General features: G+C 39.7%; 1 long non-coding RNA gene and 1 pseudogene across 5 annotated transcripts in view; both read left to right on the top strand.

Annotated features, from left to right (window-relative positions):
* Window positions 1–12,146, top strand: part of CUNH19orf18 (chromosome unknown C19orf18 homolog) — a 26,857-nt gene extending 14,711 nt beyond the window's left edge. The window contains exons 3-8 of one of the 5 annotated variants that reach the window (XR_010048494.1): window positions 1,664–1,699; window positions 3,583–3,678; window positions 4,096–4,195; window positions 9,743–9,906; window positions 10,801–10,985; window positions 11,402–12,146. This is a non-coding gene — a long non-coding RNA (chromosome unknown C19orf18 homolog). Of the gene's footprint in view, window positions 1–1,663; window positions 3,679–4,092; window positions 4,196–9,742; window positions 9,907–10,800; window positions 11,083–11,401 lie in introns of those variants that run through there. The other 4 variants (XR_010048492.1, XR_010048495.1, XR_002791881.2 and 1 more) reach the window with 4 other exon arrangements.
* Window positions 10,905–23,096, top strand: LOC134476686 (zinc finger protein 256-like; annotated as a pseudogene).

The raw sequence follows: 23,096 nt of genomic DNA, 5'->3' as shown, positions 1-23,096 counted from the left end.
CTGTCTCAAAATAAAACATGAAAAAGATCTGAGGATGTAGCTCAGTGCAAAAGTTTTGAGTTAAATTTCCAGCACCACAAAAAAAATATAATTAGATAAAATGCAGAGTCTGTCAAGAAATGCATACACACTCCAGGCAAAGAAAAACTTATATAAATATTTTAATATTAAATATAGTGAGATCTAGTGAGATTCGTACAATGTACCTTTGGCCTCTGCAATTACAACAGGTGCTCAAAGTGGTAGCCATTGGCTTCCAGACATTTATTAGCGTGGCGAACTGCTGCTTGGGTAACCTTGTCATTGAGATTGTTACACGTGCGTTTTCAATTTCTTCTTTTGGGGCCAATAAGTTAGTGAGTTTTCTGCCATATATGACATCCTCTAGGGTCCCCCACACTAGAGTAACAACATTTAGTGAAAAAAACATATTATTTTTCTTTTCTTGAAGGGTATATGTATGTATTTTTGGCAGACTATGTATTCATTGGTTTGGAAATGAAATACTTTGTTACCATTCTGTGACAATTATGCTTTCTTGTTAGGGCTTGCCTCTTTCGCCTTCACCTCACATAGAAGTGCACATGGAAGCATCATCTCTGCTCAGCTTAGAGGCATGTGCCTGTGTGACTTTAGTTGCAATCTAAGGCATGTGTTTTGGAGGCAAGTGCATGCCTCCAAAAATGTTCTGCCAGTGCGTGTCCTTCTTTCAAAACCACATACCTTCTGGGCTTTGATTTTGACTTGAGAACCAAAAGAAGCCATTTATCAAGGATACTGGAGCCAACTCTTATGATCTTTGAAGGAGGGGATCCTTCAAAGAGATATATGTGTGTCATAGTTACTTTTCTTGTTACTGAGACAAAATACTTGACCCCCAAAGATAAAGGAGGAAAGGTTTATTTAGCCTACCGTCTGTAGAGGTTTTAGTCCATTACTGGCTGGCTCTATGGCAAGGTGGCAAATGGCAGAGGGGGCAACAGTTCATGGTAGTAGAAGATAGCAAAATCACCAAGGATGGGGGCAAGACAAGCCTTTTTCTGTGCTTTGTATTTGTATCCTTGCTACCAGGACTAGGGTGATGCCAGTCCAATCAATGGACTGATCCAGCAATCGTACATCCTTAATCCCAGCATTGTGTCCACAGCTACACACTCTAGATTCAGCCACTTCTGAAAAACCCCTATGACTACATAAGACTCTGGGGGACATCTAGACACAAACCACAACAGCATGTAAACTATCTCATTCCTTATGGGGAAACTCTGGCAGTTAGATATGATTGCATCTAATGTGTGTCTGAGGAAAGAACACCACTGTTGACCTCCTGCCACTGACTCTCTGACCTCCTGATAGAACATGGCCCCCTGCATCTCTCCCTCTCTCCAACTCCTCCACCTGGGATGAGGTTTCTCAACATGGAGTCCGGATGTGCTAGATTCTTTTCCATATTCATGAAAGGAACCACTGTGTGTAAATAGAGCACCATCTTCTGCAGATTAACACATATTTTATACCAGGCACTGGGATAAATTTATTAACATTTACTGTCTTAGATACTTGGAATTTGTGTGTTTGCTCCCTTGTTATACCAAGCTGTGTCTAAATCTGTCTCAAACCTTTCTCTTCTTTTTTATCTTCTTCATTGGCCTTCTAACTGCAGTACCGACTAAGCCCATGAATTTGCTGAGGAATAAAGGTCAGTCAAGGGATCTGGGAGGGCAGTGGGATGTGTAAACACTCCTAAGGCTGTCGTGGTATGCACTCTGGGGACACAGAATAGACAGCACCTCTCTGCAGCCACCTTGTGGGTGACTGGGTGAGTAACGGTGCAGATCTGGAAGTAGCACAGCTGTGTGGACTGAGGTCATGGCAACAAAGCACAGCAACAGCAGCGTGGCAAATGGCAGAGGGGGCAAACAATTCATGGCAGTGGAAGATAGCAAAATCACCAAGGATGGGGGCAAGACAAGCACAGGTGGAGACTGAGATTGGGTGCCCCTGGGGGACACAGAGAATGCACTGACCCCAAAGCACTCTTTCTGGCTTCTTCTCCACTCTTGGTTTTTTCTCCTGGCCCTCCTGGGACCTCCTAAGACCACCTGAATCAGAGTCCTCTAAACCAGAAAGCCATCTCTCGTAGGATTGCTGTTCCTCCCACCTCAGATGTGCTTTCTCTCTGCAAGGGCACTTTTTTCTGATTTTTCTGAGAAAGATCAGGTAAATCAGGGTAATCAGTCTTGCTAGTTGAACAACTTTGGTGACCATGCAGCACAGAGGCTTCTGGGGTAGCCTGGTGTCTGAAGCTGGAGTGAGGAGGGCACATGGACAGAAGCACTCAAGGACATTCTTCCTTTCCTATTTGCTGGCTCAGAGTGCTTGTGTATCCTCCACTGTATTCACATGTTCAAATCTGCATTCCTTGGATGATGGTATTAGAAAGTGAGGCCTTTGGGAGATGATTATGTCATGGGATAGAGCTCTCATGAGTAAGATTACTGCCCTTAGAAGAGAAGCCCCAGAAGCCAGGCAGGTCCTGTGGTCCTAGCTATTCCAGGGGTGGAGAATAGGAGACCATTCCAGTGCAGGAGTCAGAGAACAGTCTGGGAAAACAGTGAAACCCTGTCTCATATGAAACAAACAAATGAACACACAAAAAACCCTAGAGAGCTGTCTTGCTTCTGAGGAAATAGCTAGATGGGGCCGTCTATGAACTGATAATGGGCCATCTATGAACAGGAAGTGGGCCCTTACCACATACTGAACCTGGTGTCACTTTGAATTTGGAATTCCCAGCTCCAGAACTGTGAAGAATACATTTCTGTTGTTTATAAGCCATCAAGTATATGGAACTTTGTTATAACAGCCTGAACAGACTGACTATGATATCATGGTTTTTATCTCATTCTCATTTTCATAATTTTCTCAACTTACCCCCAAACCATCTCTTGATGCCTCAGCTTCCTTCAGAATCTGTACTCATTTCTCTTTTTGTAGAAGATCCTCAAGAGCATTTCCAAAGCTCCCTCTCTCTGACCCCTTTTTTTCCTCCTCTTTTGAGCCTGCTTAAGTTAAACTTGTGTCCTCACGAGTCTGCTAATGCTACCTTTGCCCAAGTCTCGAATGACGTCTTTGATGCCCGCTCTAGTGGCTAATTTTTAGTTCCAAATATACCCATTTTGTTTTCTCATCTACAATATTTCATGGTGAAAAATCGGAAGATACACAGGAAGGTAGACAGAGCAGTAGGTGAATACTGATATACCTCATACTTCAAATCTTCAGTTAATCATTTTACACTCCTAGGTGTTTCATAGGCTAGGTTTTTTTGTGTCACATTGAGCTAATTTTCCACTGAATCACAGGATATGTTTTTGACTCCATTAGAAAAATCACTTTATCCTGTACTGGGGAGGAAGTGAGAGAAGTGAGAGAAGTGAGAGAAGGCTAAGTGTGAAATGATGAGTAGTCATCTCGGTCAGATTTTACAAATGACTGAGTAATGTATGCTCTTTGGCAATTGTTCCATTGTTCACATTATACACGTAATAATTCTCTCTTCTTTTTTTTAAAAAATTTCAGATAGTATGAAGGAGGATGATACACCTCAGCTTGCAAAGAACAACCATGGTTTAACAGCACGATCTCTAGCCATAAAATCTGACGAATGGAATAGAGGTTCATATAATTTCATCCTAATTTGCCTTGTAATTTTCTTTTTGTGACAGTACCTCGCAAATTGAGACCATCAAGGAAATACCTGAATTCCTAGAACTAAGGCCACTTTCTTTTCAGTTCCGTAAATGACAGAGATTGCTGTAGCAGTCCATGTATCTGCAGAGCATGAAAGAGAGAGCTTTGACAAAGGATGGGAGGTGGACCACAGAGGGGGTCAGGGACCATTAGGAGTTAAAATTATATTTGTTGACACAGACTATGCCTCAGTCTTATTAAAATTTAATATTATTTTTATATTTTATGTCTGATTTTGGTCTACTATTCCCTTTTTGTAATAACAATGTGATTGACAAATGTGCTAGCTGACAAAGCTAAGATAAAAATTTTGAAAGCTTCCTTTCCTTTGTTTTTTAGCAGTAATTCCACACAGACCTGCTCTTGTTCAAGTGATTTTAGTTGCATGTATAGCCTTTGGCATTGCTGTGATATGTGGGATCATAGTCTTCTGTGTTATACAGTAAGTGTATGCTAAATAGCATCTGTTTTCCTTTAATAATTAGATAAAACTTTGCTAAAGTACTAATTAGTGCTAAAAGAAAATAATAATCATATTAATAATGTTGATGATAATTCTTATAATTGCTAATTATTATTAGTCATTATATGTTTCTAGAGCAGCACTTATCAAAATGTGAATTATATTCATGTTGGGTTGAGAAATAACTGAGAAGAAAAGAAAAGGAAAAAAAAGAGAGAACAGAATACATGTTAGCAGAATGGAAATTCTACAAGTATTAAAGGGTGATTTTTAAACTTTTCAGATAGACACACTCACACATGCACACACATACATAGTCGTGTTCATAAAGGAAAATGTATTTCCTATAGTGAGTCACATTAGAAATGTTTGATACTTCACTATCTTAACACAGCAAAGCTGGGGTAAAGCCTTTTCAACTAATATGGCCATTTTGAAATTAGTAGAAGAAAGTGGTGTCATGCCATTCTAGCCAGAGGCAATGTGCTATTATGGCAAGTACCGTGCTGTTTTTATCACAGTAGCTTTGTAGTATAATTTCAAGTCAGAAATTGTAATGCCTCCTGCTTTTCCTTGATTGCCAATACTTGTTTTTCTATATCTCTTCTATTTCTAAATCAATTTTAGGAACATTTTATCTAATTCTGTGAGGTATTCTAATGGTATTTCAATTAGGATGTATTACAACTGTATAATAATTTTGGAAGTATTGCCACTTTCACTATGTTAATCCTTTCCTATTCATGAGTGGGATATATCTTTCCATTTTCTGATGTCTTCTTTGATATTTTTTAGATTACTATAATTTTCAATGTATAGATCTTTTCTTACTTTATTAGATTGATCCCTAAGTATTTTATTTTTTGGATGCTGTTGATAAAGGTGTGGTTTCTCTAATTCCTCTCTCAGTGACTTTGTTGTTTCTGTACAGGAATGGTATTGATTTTGAGTGCTGACTTTGTATTCAGTTATGCTACTGAATTTGGTTATTAATTCTAGAAGTCTTTTGGTGGAGCTTTTGGGGTCTTATATGTAGAGTATTATGTCATTTTCAAATAATAATAATTTAACTTATTACTTTTCTATATTTATTCCTTTAATTTCTTTCTGTTGTCTAATTGCTCTGGCTAGTGTTTCCAGAACTATATTGAATAGGAGTGGTGATAGTGGATGTTCTGGTCTTGTTCCTGATTTTAGAATGAATGCTTTCAGTTTTGTCCATTTAGTATGATTGGCTGTTGGTTTGTCAGATTGAGATAAAGACCATATATTCCAATTTTGTGAAGGTTTTTTTTAAAATCATGAATGAGTGTTGTACTTTGTCAAATTATTTTTCTCTATTGAGATGATCATGTGACTCTATTAGTGTAGTGTATTACATTTATTGAGTTGTATGTGTTGTAACATCCATGCATCTTTGGGGTGGATCCTACTTGATCTCAGTGTATAAGCTTATTGATAATTTGTTGCATCCTGTTTGCCAGTATTTTACTGAGAATTTTTGCATCAATGTTCATTAGGGAGACTGACCTATAGTTCGCTTTTTGGATGGGCCCTTCTCTGGTTTTGTTACCAGGGATATTGTAGGAGTATTTCTTTCCTTTCAATTTCATTAAAGAGTTTCAGCATTAGTCGCATTAGATTTTCTCTAAATTACTTGCATAATCCATTAGACCTGAGATTTTCTTTGTTGGTAGTGTTTTGATTACATGTTCAATTTCACTGACTGATACTGGGTTATTTTCATATCTTCTTGATTCAGTTTTGGCACTTCATATGTGTCTAGGAATCTCTCCATTTTTTCTTTATTTTCCATCTTATTAGAGTATAGGTTTTCAAAATAAGTATTAATGATCCTGTCTGTTTCCACAGAGTCTTTTATGAGTTCAACTTTTTCATTTATAATTGCATGAATTTGAGCCTGTTATTTGTTTTTAATCATGTTCACTAAGAGTTTATCCATTTTATTTAATCTTTCAAAAATTAACTCTTCAGTTCATTGATTATTTATATTATTTTCTTAATAATATAATTGCATTAATTTCTGCTTTTATTGTTATAATTCCCTGCCTCATATGAGCTTTGGGTTTGATTTATTCTTTTACTAGAAGCTTTATGTTGAACCTTACATTGTTTATTTTAGCTTGTTCTGTTTTCCTGATGTGAGAACTCACTGCTATGAATTTCCCTCTTGGGAATGTTTTTATTGCATCTCCTAAGTCCCAGTATGTTGTGTCAGCATTAGCATTTAACTGAAGATACTTTTAAATTTTTTCTCTAATTTCCTCTGTTACTCATTGGTTGTTTCAGGAGGGTGTTAATTTCCATGTGTTTATGAATTTTTTGTGGTTACTTTGCTGTTAATTTCCATTTTCATTACACTATGATTAAATAATATACATTGTATAGTTTAGTTCCTCTGCATTTACCTAAGCATTGGCTAGTATGTGGTCTATTTTGGAGAACTTTCCATGTACAGCTGAGAAGAATGTGTACTCTTATGTTGTAGTGTGTAAAACTCTGTAGACATCTCCTAAGTCCGTTTGTTCACAGGTTTGGTTTAATTCTGAATTTCCTTGTTGATGTTTTGTCTAGTTGATCTATATATTTATGACACTGGGGTATTAAGGTCTCCTGTTACAATTGTGTATTTATTTGATTATTAATATTTGTTTTATGTAGTTGAGTGCACTGGTGTTTGGTGTATGTATATTTATGATTGTTATTTCTTCCACTTGGAGTTTTCCCTTAACAAGTATGTAGTGACTCTCTTTGTGTCATTTGATCAGTCTTAGTTTAAAGCTCACATTTTCTGTTTATAGAATAGCTACTCTTGCTTTTCTCTCGGTTCATGCAGTATTGTTTTCCATTCTTTGACTTTCAGTCTATGAATTTCTTTATGAGTTGAATGTGTTTCTTATATGCAGCATAGTGTTAAACATTTCTTCTTGATCCACTATGCCAGCCTGTTTTTGTGATTAGTGTATTGAGACCATTTACATTGATAGCTATAAGTAACCTGCATTGGCTTATCTTTCTCATATTATTTTCCTGTTGTTGGTTCCCTCTCTTTCTCTTCTGTTTATTTGCTTGCCCTGCCTGATCACTTGTTTCTTTTAGTGTTCTTGGAATTGTGGTATTCATTATCGCTTTCTGTAATATCCTTTAGGGCATTTTTGAGGGTTTGCTGGTCATGAATTTCTTTAGTTGTTCTTTGTCATGGAAGTATCTTATTTCTCCACTGATTTTTAAAGATAGTTTTGCAGGGTACATCAGTCTGGATTGGAGATTGTTTTCTCTTAAGGCTTCAAATATCTCACTCTGAGCTCTGCTTGATTTGAGGGTTTGTATTGAACAGTCTGCTGTGATTCTGATGGATTCTCCTTTATAGTGATTTGTTTCATTTTTCTAACTGCTTTTAGTATTCTGTTCTTATGCTGAACTTCTTCTTGATTATTGTATACCTTTATGTAGATTTATTTTTCTTATGTTATTTGGAGTTCTATATGCTTCACTTATATTTATGTGCCAGAGAGACAATCACAATAAGGAGAAGTGATCATCTACAGTGCTGTCAGTTTATGGCCAGTCCTAGTCCATCCAGATGCTAAGATCAGCTCCATACCAAGCACAAGTACTACAGGAAGATTTTTTAGTAATGAGTACACTGCACTTTGTTTCCAAGTTAGCTAATATGGCAGTGTACATTGACTTAACTCCTGTAACTGCATTATCTGTATATTTCATTATTATAGAAAAAGACAAAAAATCTAAAGTTTTATAAGGCTTCTCACTAAAATGCATCTCATGGACATCAGTGCTCCGTCAAGTAGCCTAGAGTCAACTCGTGGTCATCACTCTGGGTCACTCTAGTAGGTGCTGCATCAGGCTGTGTCAGAGATTGAGGTGAAAGAAAATGCATGTGGCCCAAAGTGAATGAAGTGCCCAAAGTATTAAATTTTGTGGTTTATCTTTTCTAAATGTAGAGTTTTAAGAACACTACTAGTGAATTTGCTTACATTTAAATCAAGAAAGTAAAATAATGATTAATTCTTGTTTGTTTTGGATAAGACATTTAAACTTAGTGTCATGGATTACACTAATTTTGGAAAAGAATATTCAGTTAAAATTCAGCATGGAATGGTTAGATAGTACCTTTATTTAACATTTTGATATTTGGTTTATCATGGATTTTTTTGTATTCATTTCACTTTTTGAAAATACTGAGTTAAAATATTTAGCTTCATTTGGGGTGTTTTGGGCAATATTTTACATTTAGCAACTGAGGACAGTGACTGTGCCCTATGATTTTTGTTAATTGCATTGTTATTACAAAAGGTACCAATGGTAGAATTTTTAGTGTATAAATAAACTATAAAGGTGGTTATTCATGCAGTAGAAAACTCTTTCAAGGCTGACATGATAATTCTGAAAAACAAAAATCTAGTTGCATTTTGCTTATTTATTTGTGGTACTGGGGATTTAACTAAAGGCTTCTGCACTAATCTACATTTTCAACCCCTTTTTATTTTGAAACAGGGCCTCTCAAAGTGTTTATGTTGTCCACATTGAGCTCAAACTTGCAATTCTCGTGCCTCAGCCATCTGGAGTGCTGGGGTTACAGGTGTACGTCACCAAGCTTAGCTTGATTTGATTGTCTTTACTAATGACCATGACCAAACAGTTCTTGCTGTGTCACAGGATGCTTCTGGAATGGTTTTCTCTATTGCTGTCCATAAGGACATAAATAAACTAATCCAGAAAGTGTCTTTTATTGTCTAAGTTACACAGGGATTGGGGGATAAATATGTCAGGAAAAAGTCAAATGCTACCGTCATTTCCAATTTTAAGAAAAATAGCCAGTCAGTAATTCATTATTAGATTGAACCTGCAGTAACCAGAGTAAGGTATCCACTTCAGGGGCAAAAATTAAGAGAGTGTGTGTTGAAAAACTCAGTAATGAAGATGAATATCATTTTAATGTAGTACTGTCTAAAGTTTGGATTATGGCTCAAAATATCCACAGTGAACAAGATATCAATATTTTAAGCACAGGGTCACTAAAAGTACTGAGTCACACCATATTGGAACCTCTGCAAAGGCAAAATCCATGACACTTATCCTGTCTTTATTTAAAATATTGATATTTCCTTAATCATGGATTTCTTGACATTAATTTTTACTTTATAACATATTTCCCTGTAATACAATTTGTCTTGTGTTCGGATTTTTTCCTCAACTCCTTAAATTTTGTATCCAATATAAGCCCTCCTGTCACTCCTAGTACTGGCTTTGATCTATTCTTTAGGATTATCAGAGTTGTTTCTCACTACAGTAACCAGTTGGTTAGCTTCAAAATTTTAGATCTACCTATGACTAGTCTGGTTTGAAAGTGTATGTATGTCTCCTCCACCTACTGCCACAAACAAGCAACTCCTTTCCATTCAGAAAATACCATGATTCAAACAGGATGATTCTGTGATACTGTGATAACTATACTTCTAAATTCATTTCGTTCTTCTGCAGTCAAATAGTAAAGGCAGAGGAAAGACAACAGCTTACACTGCTTTATGAAAATGTTCAGATTCCACTGTTAGGAGACCAGGAGGGCTCTGAGGACAGTGGATCTGAAGAATCTACACACCTGCTTCCAGAGAATGAAAAGGAGCTGGGCAAGTTCATCATCTCAGGTAGAGGATCCACCAGGATGGCTGTTAGATCCAAGGTCATTGGAGGGCTGGGTTAACAGAGATGGCTTGATTATCAAAGGTAAAGATAAATGGGAGGTTGAGATGAGAAAAATGAATATAAGAAGCCAAATGTGTTCAAATAACACAAATGTGGAGTAGTGCTGTGGTTGCTTGGTGCCTAATGCAGAGCCATTTCAAACCTCTAAGGTAGTTCGGGAAACAGATTTTTTCCAGAATGAAAATTTCCCTTAAACATACTTATTACTGTAGCAGTACTTGCATATTTAGATAGATCCCCAACTTCTCTGTCTGATGTTGAAAAAGGACCCACATCCTTACATGAGACCACAACACTCCTAGGGTCCATCCCAGACCCCTGAGAGAGGCCTACATATCTTTGTGAAGATACAGTGATATAAGCGCTCACAAAAGCCAGGTTTTGTGAAAGCTCTGAGATTTTTGGACCCCTTTCTCAGAATTCTAGATGCAAAATACATAGAATATAGTATCTGACCCAGCATGCCAACCTTCTCTGCTAATGATTCCCGGTATGTACAGCATCAACTTGGTAAGGAGGCCAAGATCAGGAGAGATAATTGATGCTTACTGAAACAGGAGGCCTTCATCAAAATGACTTTTCATTGTATTTTCATTATGCTGGATTATAACTTTATATATATATATATATATATATATATATATTAAAAAACTAGGAATGTATAAAGTTTCAATACAGAAAGTGGAAAAATAATTTTAAAATTCAGTTTTCACTGTTCTTGTCAGACAGGTAGCATTCATTATCCACTAACAATTTCACTGCTTGTACTTTTATTTTTCTGTTTCTTACCTCAACATCTTTTTCTCCTTTTCTGTTCCATCTTGTCTACATTTTAGTTATTAGATCAAAAAGAAGGGAAAATATTGAAAAGGAGAAATGGAGGGAAGAGGAACAGTTACTGAATGAAGGGAATTCTGTATACAAGGCAAAAACAGAGAATCTATGAGAGCAGTAGAAGGCAACACAGGATGTGCTGGCCAAGGTGAAGAAGAAATTGCAGCAATTATGAACGACTGAGAAGGTGAGCAGAGCGAGCTCCCAGAGGACTTGTGGAAGAGCAGTCAAAAGAAAGAAATGTCTGAGTGTGTAAGAAAAAATAAATTCATATGGTATAGCAAGTCTGCAGTCTCATAGTCCATAAATGATCCATGATATTTGGCAAAAATAGAAAAGAAATCCAACTCTGGTAAGTGTGAAAGAGAAATTGTCAGGATTTTCTCCTCTTCCTCCTGAGTATAAATACAAGTAATTTTTTGGGCCATTCTATAGAGTGTGCTAATAGAATGCTTTCGTTAAATACAACGTTCTCAATGATATTTGCTATTAATACCAGTCATTTGTTTCCATTTTACACATGGGGAAACTGAGGTTGTAAAAATAAATATGACACCTTACCAAGGCACACAGTCATTCCTTTCATGTCCCTACTCTGTCTAGGAAGTGGACCTGCAGATGGGAACTATCGTACACATACCCAGAAGTGGTAAGTGTTACAGGATGGCAGTTGCACGTGTAGAATACACAAGACTCAGTCTAAATGGTTCAGTTGCTTTAAGAATCTTCTTGAAAATTCTTCAAAAGTTAACTACAGAGTTACTATGTGATCCAGCAGTTCCATTTGTAGGTCTGTATTAAAGAGGACTGAAAACACATGTACATACAAAAACCTGCACATAGACATTTATAAAAACACTGTTTCTAAGAGTCCAAAGATAGAAACAACTGATATGTCCATCAATTTACAAAACAATGAATGCAATATAATCTGTACAATCAATGGCATGTTTTAGCAGTAAACAAGAATGAAATATTGATGTACACTACCACATAAAGAAACTTCAGAAACATGATGCTAAGTGCAAGAAATCAGATACACATATTGTATAATTCTTATGATTCAAAATGTTCTGAATTGGCAAAGCTATAATTGCAGAAATCTGATCAGTTGTTCTAGTAGCTGATAGCTAAGGGACTGCAAATGGGAATGGGGTTCCTTCCTGTGATAATAAAGATGCTTAAAAATTTGATAGTGATGATGTTCATACAAACTTGGGAATACACTAACATACACTGAGCAGTATGCTCAAAAAGGGCAAATTTGCACATGTGAATTAAGTCTTAATTAAGCTGTTATTGAGAAACAATATTGATCTATGTTGAGATTAAACTGAAACCAAACTCATGTCTTCCAATTCTTGCTTTCAATTTTTATCTCCTCTAAATTAAATTTTAAAACTTAGAACAGGCAATTTGACATGGTAACAGTTGTAAGGAATGTTGGAAGTTGGGACAATAGTCTTTCAGTCAATAGTTGGAACCTGCCTGGGTGGCACCATGAAGGAGGAAGGTGTTTGTGGGTTGGTGGTCCAGCTGTCAGCAGAAACATGGGGTGACCAGGCCCTTCACTGACCACTCATGGCAGCCTCATCTCCAAGGGAAAAGCCAGAAGCTTCTGAGACAAAATTTTACCACAGAGAGATATCAATGTGCAGTTTGGCACATTGTCTGTTTGACAGGTGATATGGATTAAGAACTAGTGGTCAATTTAAGGCCAGCTGGATTACATCAGCATGGCAAATTTTACCACAGAGAGATATCAATGTGCAGTTTGGCACATTGTCTGTTTGACAGGTGTTATGGATTAAGAACTAGTGGTCAATTTAAGGCCAGCTGGATTACATCAGCATGGCACTGAGCAAAGATGTTCCACCTGAGGAAAATTGCCAGGATAAATAGGTGGAGAAGAAGGGAGGTGTTAAGGGCATTAAGGCATTAATGTGTTGTGTTGAGGCATTGTGGGTTCTCCCATGAGTTGTTTGAGCCGTTGGTTCTGGAGACACTCTGGTCCTCATATCGAGCATTGTTTCCTGTCTCCGGAGGGAAGACATGTGCCATTTGGTCTCTAGGATGAACTCATCACTCTGGTTCTTGGCATGTACCTGACTGTGCTTGTCATCGGAGGAGCTCGGGGCCTCCGTGTCGCCGAGGATGGCTGTGGTGCCTTTCAGGACAGCCCTGGTCTTTGTCGTGAGTGTGACTTCTCAGCTCCAGCATAGAACCTTCATCCCACCAGCAAAGCTCCTTCATCCTGCTGGCATAGACTTTCTGGATTCACCCCGCTGACCTTTGGGTCTTCCTGGCACAGATCCATAAAAGAGATTGGTGTAAGTCCTTGTGGGCTCTGGACCTCCAGTTGGATTCGTGGGAGGCATTGTCATGAGCTCTGGGTTCTTAGCTGGACTCATGTGGGACATTGCTGTGGGATTTAGGCTCTTGACTAAATAATCTATGTCTTTGGTGTTGCGGATAGATTTCCTGCATTTTCTTGTGTTAACTCCCGGTGACCATTATAAAAATAATATTATAAACTCCATGTCCTGATTCTAATTGTTTCTGTACAATCCCTAACTACAACAACAGGCTAAGCCATAGATTGGGTGGTTTAATGAGAAAAACTTTTTAACTACTTCATGGTTTTCAATTTTAGAGCCAATATTTTTGGATTCTGGTGAAGGAGGGTGGGAAGGAGAAGGGAAGAAAGGGGAGGAGAGGTGTTTCCTATCTCTTTTTTAAGGGCACTAATCTAATTCATTGGGTATTCAGCCTCAAGGCCTAATTACTTCCTAAAGTCTACCTCTCCAAATATCATCACACTGAGGATTAGAATTTCAACATGTACACTATAGGAAGATACTAACATTCAGTCTATATTAACTACTTTTAATAACATTTTTCTACTCAAGAAATATTTGTTGGGCAGCCACTATCTGCCAGAAGCTTGCCCATATTGTGGACAATATAGTGAAGCTAGTTTAGGTAGTTATCTCATGTATCTAGTAACCAATTACTTAGCTGTATTACCTTCAAAATTAGTGATTTTTAAAGTCATTTAAAAGTAAGTAAGTTGGAATGAGAGGCTGATTTTTTTTAAGTCTTTTTCCTTTTTATTGGTACTGGAGATTGAACTCACGACTGCCTACTTGCAAGGCAGGCACTTATGCCTCTGTGCTAAATCCCCTGCCCCTGAGAAGCTGATTTTTTAAAAGCCCCAAAGTGACTCTGGTGGTGACAGCCAATTATCCAATTGGGAAACCAGGGAAGGTGTTTGGTACCAGGGTCAGTCAACTGCTGTGGAGAGTTGCAGTTTGCCTGAGGCAGAGCCAGGAATTTTCATGCAGGTGTCCCAAATGTCCTCGAAGTGAGAAAATTAGGTCAATGGCCAACTGGGTAGGACACCTTGGCCCCCCACTCCTGAGGAGTCTAGTGACTTCTCCAACCACCAAACCTGCCTACACTCTTGCTTCTCCTTGTTCTGAAAATAATCATATAACTCATGCCCAAATCTTTTGATGGCGCTTTTGGTTAATAGGGCCTCCTTTACTGTGCTATGTATCTACTGTGCTGTGCTTATATATATATATGTGTGTGTATATATATATATATATATATATATATATATATATATATTTCTAAAACCAGTTATCTTTTTTTCATGGCACCTTGCCTGTCTTCCTTGAACACAGTATAAGCCCCATGGGAGGATGTCTGTCTCTTAGATGACCATTGCTTCCTATTGGCCAGTTCTTAGTGTCTGAAGCCAGATATTTTCTGAATAATCTCCTGTTAGCACAGTGAATAAACATGATACCCACTCCCCCATTTGCTTTTATAATTCTTGTTACCCTCAATGTCCCTTTTAATTCTTTCTCCACACTAGTATTGACATTACTTTAATAATGAAGAATCCTGTTTTGGAGACAGTGCAGGTGACTGTTGTTGTCACACGCTGTAATTCTTATTCCCAGATATCTCTACCAAAATTCTATGACAATTTCACTCTTTTTACCATCCAGTGATATTTTCTGGGGCCTAGTTTCTCCTTCTGCTTTTGAAAATTAATAGTCTTTATTACTAATATGCATCATTATTAATACTTCTTATAATTTACATTTCACAACTTTTTCTGAAACAATCCTTAAAATCACAAAGGAAATCATCAATGAGAAGAGATCATGGATTTAAGATATCTCCCACATTTCAGGGTTGAGACAACTTTGTGTCTGTATGTTCCACCTATGAACACTTTAGCCATTGCACTTTATGAAAATAGCATCTCTTTTGCTTCTCTTTTTGAGATTGATTTCAAACTAAAAGGAAGAGAGTATAAAGACATGGAGAAAGATTTATTAAATGTGTCAAAGTATTGCTCACTAAATTGGTCACAGTAACACAAAACTGAGAGGAGGGACATTTTCTGTGGGAACTCCCATGCTAGATGGCCTATGGAGGGCCAGTGACACAGAACATGAAAAGAACTTACCCAGGCAAGAATGAGAGTAAAGATAAGAGTTCATTCAGGCCACTTCGATTGGTGTTAATGGGACGAGTTTCTGGGAGCAGAATAATGTGGTTAGGGTAAGAGATTTGGGTTTTAATTAGGTTTAAGGACATAGAGAGTATATAGCTAATGAGATCATTTAGAGTTTCTTTTCTTCCCTAGACCATTTGTCACGCTATAGATCTTCTAGAAGCACCTGCACTGTATCTAAAATTATATGTTTAAAGTTGCCATTTGAAAGAGCATTTACTTCAGTATTAGAGAAGGCCTTTAATTTCAGAGAAGGAGACCTATGCACATTAATTTTTAGACATGGTGTTTTAGCCTAAACCCCTTGACTACTGTGCCTCCATGTTTGTTCTCCAGATGACCTAATGTCCCCTTACAAAAATGCTTGCACCATGGGAAAGTTAAATAATGCATTCTCTCAGGATGTTTACCAAACCTGTAAAAGCAAGTTAAGTTTACTCAATGTTCTTTCTCAGGGAATGTATGCCTGACTGCAAAAGAAACTGTTAACCATTAAACCTGCTGCTATACCAATCTAGAAACTTGGAAACCCCCTTGCTTGTGATTTTCACCTTGATAAACCTTGCCCTCCTTCAGCTTGGGGCTCTCAGGCTCAGCTTTAAAACAGAGGCTGGTCTGAGGCCTCAGAGCTCAGCTAATAAAGTGCTCCAAATTATTCCAAATTGGAATCTCAAATTATTTGGAACCTGCCACAATGGGTCAGGAAGGAACGAATGGGTCTTACACCAAAGGATGGATTTTACCGTGTGTAGTTTTGGTCAGCATTGTTGTCTTATGACTATAGAGTCTAACAGCAGTATTGTGTTAATGGAAGAGTTCTATGGCTAAGGGCTATGGCCTGTTCATTGAAAATGGACCAGATCCCCACTTTGTACTTGTGGTGCAAAGAGCCCTAGCATCACACGTGTCTTCCTGTCATGCTTCTGTCTACAGTATTTTTCTAAAAAACTTAATATAAGTTTGCAGGGAATAATGCTTACATTCCATGTATGGAGTTGGTACATGGACATAATGCGTCTTTATTCCTTTTCATCCCCTTTCTCTCTCCTTCCTCCATCTCTTGATCCCCTTCCCCTTTGAGAAAGATCTACCTCCCTATTTCCTATTAGTTATCTTTTATTTTGCTCTTTATTTATAATTTGGGTTCCCACAGCATTTGAAATTTTGTCCCTCACTGATCATAGACAGATCTATCTCCTTACTTCCTATCATCCTTTATTTTGCTATTTATGATTTGGATGCCTACAGTATTTTCGAGTTTATTCTTTATTGAACATAATGAGACTCATAAAACTGTGAGGCTTCTGACCTCGTGGGGCCAAATCGCAAGTGGTCATTTTTGTTTTCTCAGTTGGTGTTCACACTGTGACTGAATAAATGACACATCCGTAGACTTCGGGAGCATCTTAGATGTTACACACTTATCACGCGAGTGAACAGCTGACGATAACAATGGACAGGAGTAGAGCAGTCCCTTTTAAGAGGTGAAGGCCTCTGCACAAGACCTGGATCGCTGCTTCCCAGCTCCGCTCACAGAAGGACTTGGTCTCTTCCGCGGTGGGAACTACACTACCCAAAAGGCCCCGCGGCGGAGGGCGTTTCTGTCCGGGCACGTAGCGTTGGGGCGGGACTTCCGGAGGTCCGCTCCAGGCGGTAACTTTGGTTCCCCCGCGCCGTCTGAGAAGCTGTGAGATGACAGGACCGAGAGCCGCCATCCCCTACACAGAGGCGACCCCGCAGAGTCCCCACAGCGCCGGCCACGCCTCGGTGCTCGCTGAGTGGATGGCGCCGGCCGCCCGCAGGGGCCTGGCCCAGTTGAGCGCCGAGCAGGGTCCCTTGTGCCGGGACGCGGGCCGATTCCGCTGCAGCGGTCTGGTCTTTCAGCGGCTCCGCTGTCTAGAGAAGGTGTCTAGAGAAGCCTCTCAGTAGGAGGGGCTTCTGTCCCTCAATGGCCTCGATACCCCCAGACTGTGGATTGTGGTGTTCTGAGATCTTCTAGTCCTTGGTTCTTGGGGCTCTGGAGAAGCCCCAAGCTCAGGGACTTCACGGAAAAGTGTGAAAGAAGCTCTTATGTCTCCGGTGTGAGACAGGCGTGGAAGGTTTTCTCAAAGAGTCCATCACTTGCACCCGTGCTCAGAGGCAATGCTGAACTGGGAATGTAGGAACTCACAGGTCTGCTTGCCTTCTAGTAATAACAATGAGGGGCATTAAAGTCTGGATTGGGCTGCAGTGTAACTCAATAGAGTATCTATCTAGCATTGACAAGGGCCTAGGTTTGCTCCCCATCTTAGGGGAGAAAACATGTTGCAAACTGCTGAAAAATTGAGTGTCTGTTCTGGAGGTATTAAGTTTACAGCAGAGCAAGGAAGTGATTTATTTACTCGGGTCTTACTAGTCTCCATCTATCTGCAGAGGAGAACAGACTGGAGTTGAGGGAGGGTAAAGGAAGATCAGGGTGGAGGTTACTTCTTCATCCCCTGTCGCACACTCCACCAGGGATTGAACGCAGAACCTGGTCCTGTACCACTAAGCAAAATCTCAAGCCCCCTCCCCCTTTTTTCTTTTTAAATTTTGAGAGTCTTGTTAAACTGCCCACATTGGTCTCAAACTTGGAATCATCCTGAGTAGCTGGGATGGCGGCATACACGTTTAAAAAGGAGCAACTAGATTATCTGATGTGGATAGTGAGGGAATGAAACAGGATTTAGAGGTGATCCCAGGTTTTTGGTATTAACAGCTAAGGATAAAGGCTCCATCTATCAAGATGGTAGCTGGAGCATTACTCACTGGGCACATGAGACAGTTGGTTTTGGCCAGTCTGAAATTTTTAGAAACTGCTGAGTGGAGATGTTAAGTGAGCAGAAATCTGAAAAGTGGCTTAAGATACAGACCTTCAAAATAGTGTGGTTGTGGACCAAAGTGAGTGGACCAAAGTGAGTGAACTGTGAGTTAGATTTAAGAGGAATAGTCTGGGTTACAGTTATAACACTATTAGGTGCCCAAAAGGGAGCGAATGAGCATATATTGCGTTGGTTTTTTAGGTTCCTGGGTAATGTAGGTGATGTGACCACGCATGGAGGGTATGTAAAATATGGGATTGTTTGGCATGTTGCCGAGGCTTGCAAGAGAAGGGCAGATAGAAGTGCAGAAGCACAGGAAGCAAGATGAAATTAGGATGTAGCTGGTGCTTACTATGGTTTTGTGCAGACTTTGATAGGACCTGGGGTGTTTCAGTCTACAAGGACAGGGTCAAATAGGATCACTTGTGAGAGTCATTAAGTCAGTGAGGCTGGGCTTTGAGTCTTAGGTAGATTGACGAAGAAGGTTTTGTCCTGCACAAGTGCAGGCAAAAGTAGAACAGGTGTGAGTGTGAGTGATCCATACGTGATTCTTGGAGGCTGAGTCTGTAATGAATAGAGTGCATTAAGAGGCCTTCATGCAAGGTATTGTGGCTGCTACCACTAGTGCCTTCCATGGGAAGGCTGGCATGACACTGGATCCTGTTAGAATATGCCAAACAAGTTGTGTGTAAGGCCAACCATTAAGGCTTAGTCTTACATGCCACCTTGATAGCTGGTGAAAACAGTTTGACCTCAAATGGCATGCTTGCAAATTTCCCTCACTGTTGCATTTCTGTGAATAAGTATTCTTAGTCAAACAAAGCTTTCTTATTATTAATGGAATCAGAAAAATTTTTCTTTATTGTTTTGTAATGAGTTTTAATTCTCTACTAATCTTTAGAGTTAAATAAGTGAGTCTCATTCTATTATGGAAACCAGAGGGGCTTTTATCTCTCTTGATTTTACAAAGCTTACACTCCATCCCTGAGGTGTTCACACTCCCTGAAGTAGTGGCTTAACATGAGAAGTGTGAGATGTCTCTCAGGATATAACAATAAACCACCATTGAGCTCATCTGTCCATTGTTGGGTGTCTTGTGTTTGTTCATCTTCATAATCATAGTCCACCTGCTGTTTTACCATGAGAGAGTAGTAAAGAGCTAATTATTACCAAGTCGCAAGTGGGGAAGCCAGAGAGGTGCCTGTGGTATGGGGCAATAAGGTGGTGAGGTGGTGATGGCGTGGGCATGTGGTTGTAGGATCTGGAAGTACAAGGGGTGTGTTGTATAAAGAATGCTGTGCACTGGAGATAGAGTATGTCACATGCCTCCAGGGCCTTGAGTTGGGATGTAAAGACCATGGGCACACGTGGGAAACTTCCTGGCATAAGCAGAAGGATTCTTTTGTGTCAGGCTTTTTTAAAAAATTCATTGAATTTTATTAAATGTACAGACTTTAATAAAAGTACAAATGAGTAATTTATGGACTGGTTGTACATTATGGCGATCGTGAGAAAGCCCCAGTCTCCGAATGTGACAAATAGCAGTTAAGCCCAAGAACCCTTAATTGTTCATAGAATTCTAAAATAAAGTGAATATTTTCCCACCTGCAATCACAGACTTTTTATAATAGTTTTATTTCATCCATCTACCTTTTTGCTGATGCTGCATCCGATGGTGGTTGGAAAGAGACAGCAGCACTAGTTGCCTGGTCTCTTCTTCCAGCTGGGGAGCTTGGAAGGAGGATGGGATTGATTGGGATAGCAGTATTGGGCTGGGTATAACTCAGTGATAGAGAGCATCTGCCTAGCATTGACAAGGCCATGAGTTTGCTTGCCAGCATAGGAGGAAAATAGGTTTCAGACTGCTGAGAAATCTGGTGTATGTTTTGGAGGTAGTAAGAAGTTTGGGTCAGAGCAAGGAAATGATTTACCCAGGTCTTAACAGTCTCCATCAGTCTGCAGAGTGGAGAACAGACTGCGAAGTTGAGGGAAGAAGATGGAAGATCACATTGGAGGACCCCCTTTCCTGCCACGGTAGTACCAGGGATTGAACAGAGGGTCTTGTGCATGCAGTCAGGTCCTCTAATACCGTGTAATATCTGCAATATCCCAAGCCCTTTTTATTTATTTTTTAAATTTTGAGACAGTCTTGCCAAGATGAGTTTTGGAGCTTCTTTTTGAAGGAGCTGTTCATGATTTCATTTGTCCTCATCTTGACAGGGGACTGTGACTTTTGAGGATGTGGCTGTGTACTTTTCCTGGGAAGAATGGAATCTCCTTGATGAGACAGAGAGAGACCTGTACCATAGTGTGATGCTGGAGAACTTTGTACTTGTAACCTCTCTAGATAAGGTCCTCATACCCATGCCTATGTCCTGAGCTAGGCTCTCCACCTTTCCTTTCCCAGGATAAATCTATCCCCTTATGTCAGGACCACAGGTACAGCTCCATTCCTTGGGGAAAAGCTTTGATAGAGCTGGGTTGTATATTGCTGTCCTTTCTTCTTGAGCAGCCTTCACAGTGGCAAGCATTTTTAGGGTCCCACATCTTTTAGTCAGCCTTGTGAGTTGCATCTTGTTTGGCCAGCTGTGAGTTGCCTTTGATCTGACCAGGTGACTTTGTCCAGATCTAAGGCATCTGTGTACTAAGCGCTACTTCTTCCTGTAGTTTAACATTTTCTTATGCTTTCCTATGCCAGAAATTGCTACGACTGACGTTTCTTTCTCCACCAAAGTCATCATGCACTTCACCAGAGTTTCTTTTCAGGTTGTTGGTGTGGAGCAGAGAGTGAGAAGACAAATACTCAGCAGGCCATTTCTGCAAAAAGAAGGCCCATTTCTTCTGAAGAAACCTATGGCTGTGAGATATGCAGACCAGTTTTGAAAGACATTTTGTACTTGGTGGAGCACCAGCACTGTGAACAGAAACAATATATGGATGGGGCATGTGGAGAACAGTCACAGTTCACCACATACCTTCATCAGCATCCAGAAGCAGCACGCTAGAGAGAAACTTTTCAGAAGTTTTGAGGGCAGAAGCTTGTTTCTGAGCAGCTGTAGATTCCAGATATCTGAGAAACCCTTCACCTGCAGAAAGAATGGAAAGGACTTCCTGGTCAGATCAGACTTTCTGCAGCAACAAGCCTCTCACACTGAAGAGAAGCCAGGAAACAGAACCCAGAGCACATTGACCTTTGCTACTGTAAAAAAATCTTTGCAGCTGGGGAGACCACATGAAAACTTTGAGTTATAAACAAGCATATGTTTCTCACCAGAGAATCTTGAGTAAAGAAAGATGTTACATGTGTACTAAATGTGGGAAATCCTTTAGTACAAACAGTAGCCTCAGTGATCATCTAAAAGATCACATGTGAGAAAAGCCATATGAATTGGAGAATGTGGGAAATGCTATAGGCAAAGCTCTACCTTCATTACACACCAAAGACTCCACACTGGAGTAAGACCTCATCGATGTGATGAATGCGGAAAGTTATTTAATAGTAAGTATGATCTCTTTATCCATCAAAGAGTTCACACTGGAGAAAGGCTTTATGGGTGCAGTGAATGTGGAAAATCTTTTAGACATAGCTCAAGCCTTGTGACACACCAAAGAATTCACACTGGAACAAAGCCTTACAAGTGTCAGGAATGTGGGAAATCCTTCAGTCATAGCTCTAGTCTCAGTGCTCACCAGAGAGTTCACAGTGGAACAAGGCCTTACAAGTGCAGCAAATGTGGGAAATCCTTTAGCCAGAGCTGTCACCTCATTAAGCACTAGAGACTTCACACTGGAGAAGGGCCTTATGAGTGCAGTGAATGTAGGAAATTTTCTACTTACTGTTCTTGTCTTTTCCGGCACCAGGGAATCCACAATGGAATAAAATCTCATGAATGTGATGAATGTGGGAAATTATTTAGCAGAAAGTTTGATCCTATTATCCATCAGAGAGTTTACATTGGAGAAAAGTCTTAGGAGTGCAGTGAATGTACAAAATCTTTTAGCTGTAAATCCTGCCTCCTTATGCACTGGAAAATTCACACTGGGGCAAGACCCTATGAGTGTGGGGAATTTGGGAAATTGTTTGCCCATAGCTCTACAACTCCTTCAACACCAAAGAATTCACTCTGGAGAAAGGTCTTATGAGTGTAGTGAATGCAGGAAATCCTTTAGTCAGAGCTCTAGCCTCATTAGACATTGGAGAAGTCACACAGGAGAAAGGCCTTATGAGTGTGGAGAATGTAAAAAATCCTTTAACCACCATTCTAGCCTCATTAAACACCAAAGGATTCATACTAGAGAATGGCCGTTTGAGTGTAGTCAATGTGGGAAGTCCTTTAGCCAGAGCTCTAACCTCAGTGATCACCAGAGAGTTCACTCTGGAGAAAGGCCTTATGAATGCAGTGAGTGTGGGAAAGCCTTTAGTCAGAGCTCTGACCTTATTAGACACTGGAGAAGTTACACAGGAGAATGGCCCTATGAGTTTGGGGAATGTTGGAAATCCTTTAGCCACCACTCTGGTGTCATTGAGTCAAAGGATTCATGCTGGGGAAAGGCATTTTGTATGTAGTCAGTGTGGGAAGTCCTTTAGCCAGACCTGTAGCCTTAATGATCATCAGGGAGTTGACAATGGGGAAAGGCCTTTCTGAGTGCAGTGAGTGTGGGAAATCTTTTACCTTCAACTCTAACCTCATAAAACACCAGAATGTTTGTAGGGAGCGGCATATCTCATTGCTGCCACCTTATCTCGCCCTCCTGTGGGCCTCTGCCACATCCGCCTACATTTCCTGTGACCCTCATGTCTGCCTACATTACCCATAATCCTCTCCTGCTTATGTCACATATCTGGATGTGATGATGACCTATCAGATAACACTCCGTGCCCTCTTCCTGCCCCATTGGCCTGCCTCCACCCTATATAAGTTGT

This window comes from Cavia porcellus, unplaced genomic scaffold, assembly GCF_034190915.1.
Source record: "Cavia porcellus strain 051 isolate PalLab524CR breed Dunkin Hartley unplaced genomic scaffold, mCavPor4.1 scaffold_7, whole genome shotgun sequence".
Taxonomy (NCBI): domain Eukaryota; kingdom Metazoa; phylum Chordata; class Mammalia; order Rodentia; family Caviidae; genus Cavia; species Cavia porcellus.
This window is presented reverse-complemented; position numbering and strand designations above follow the sequence as displayed.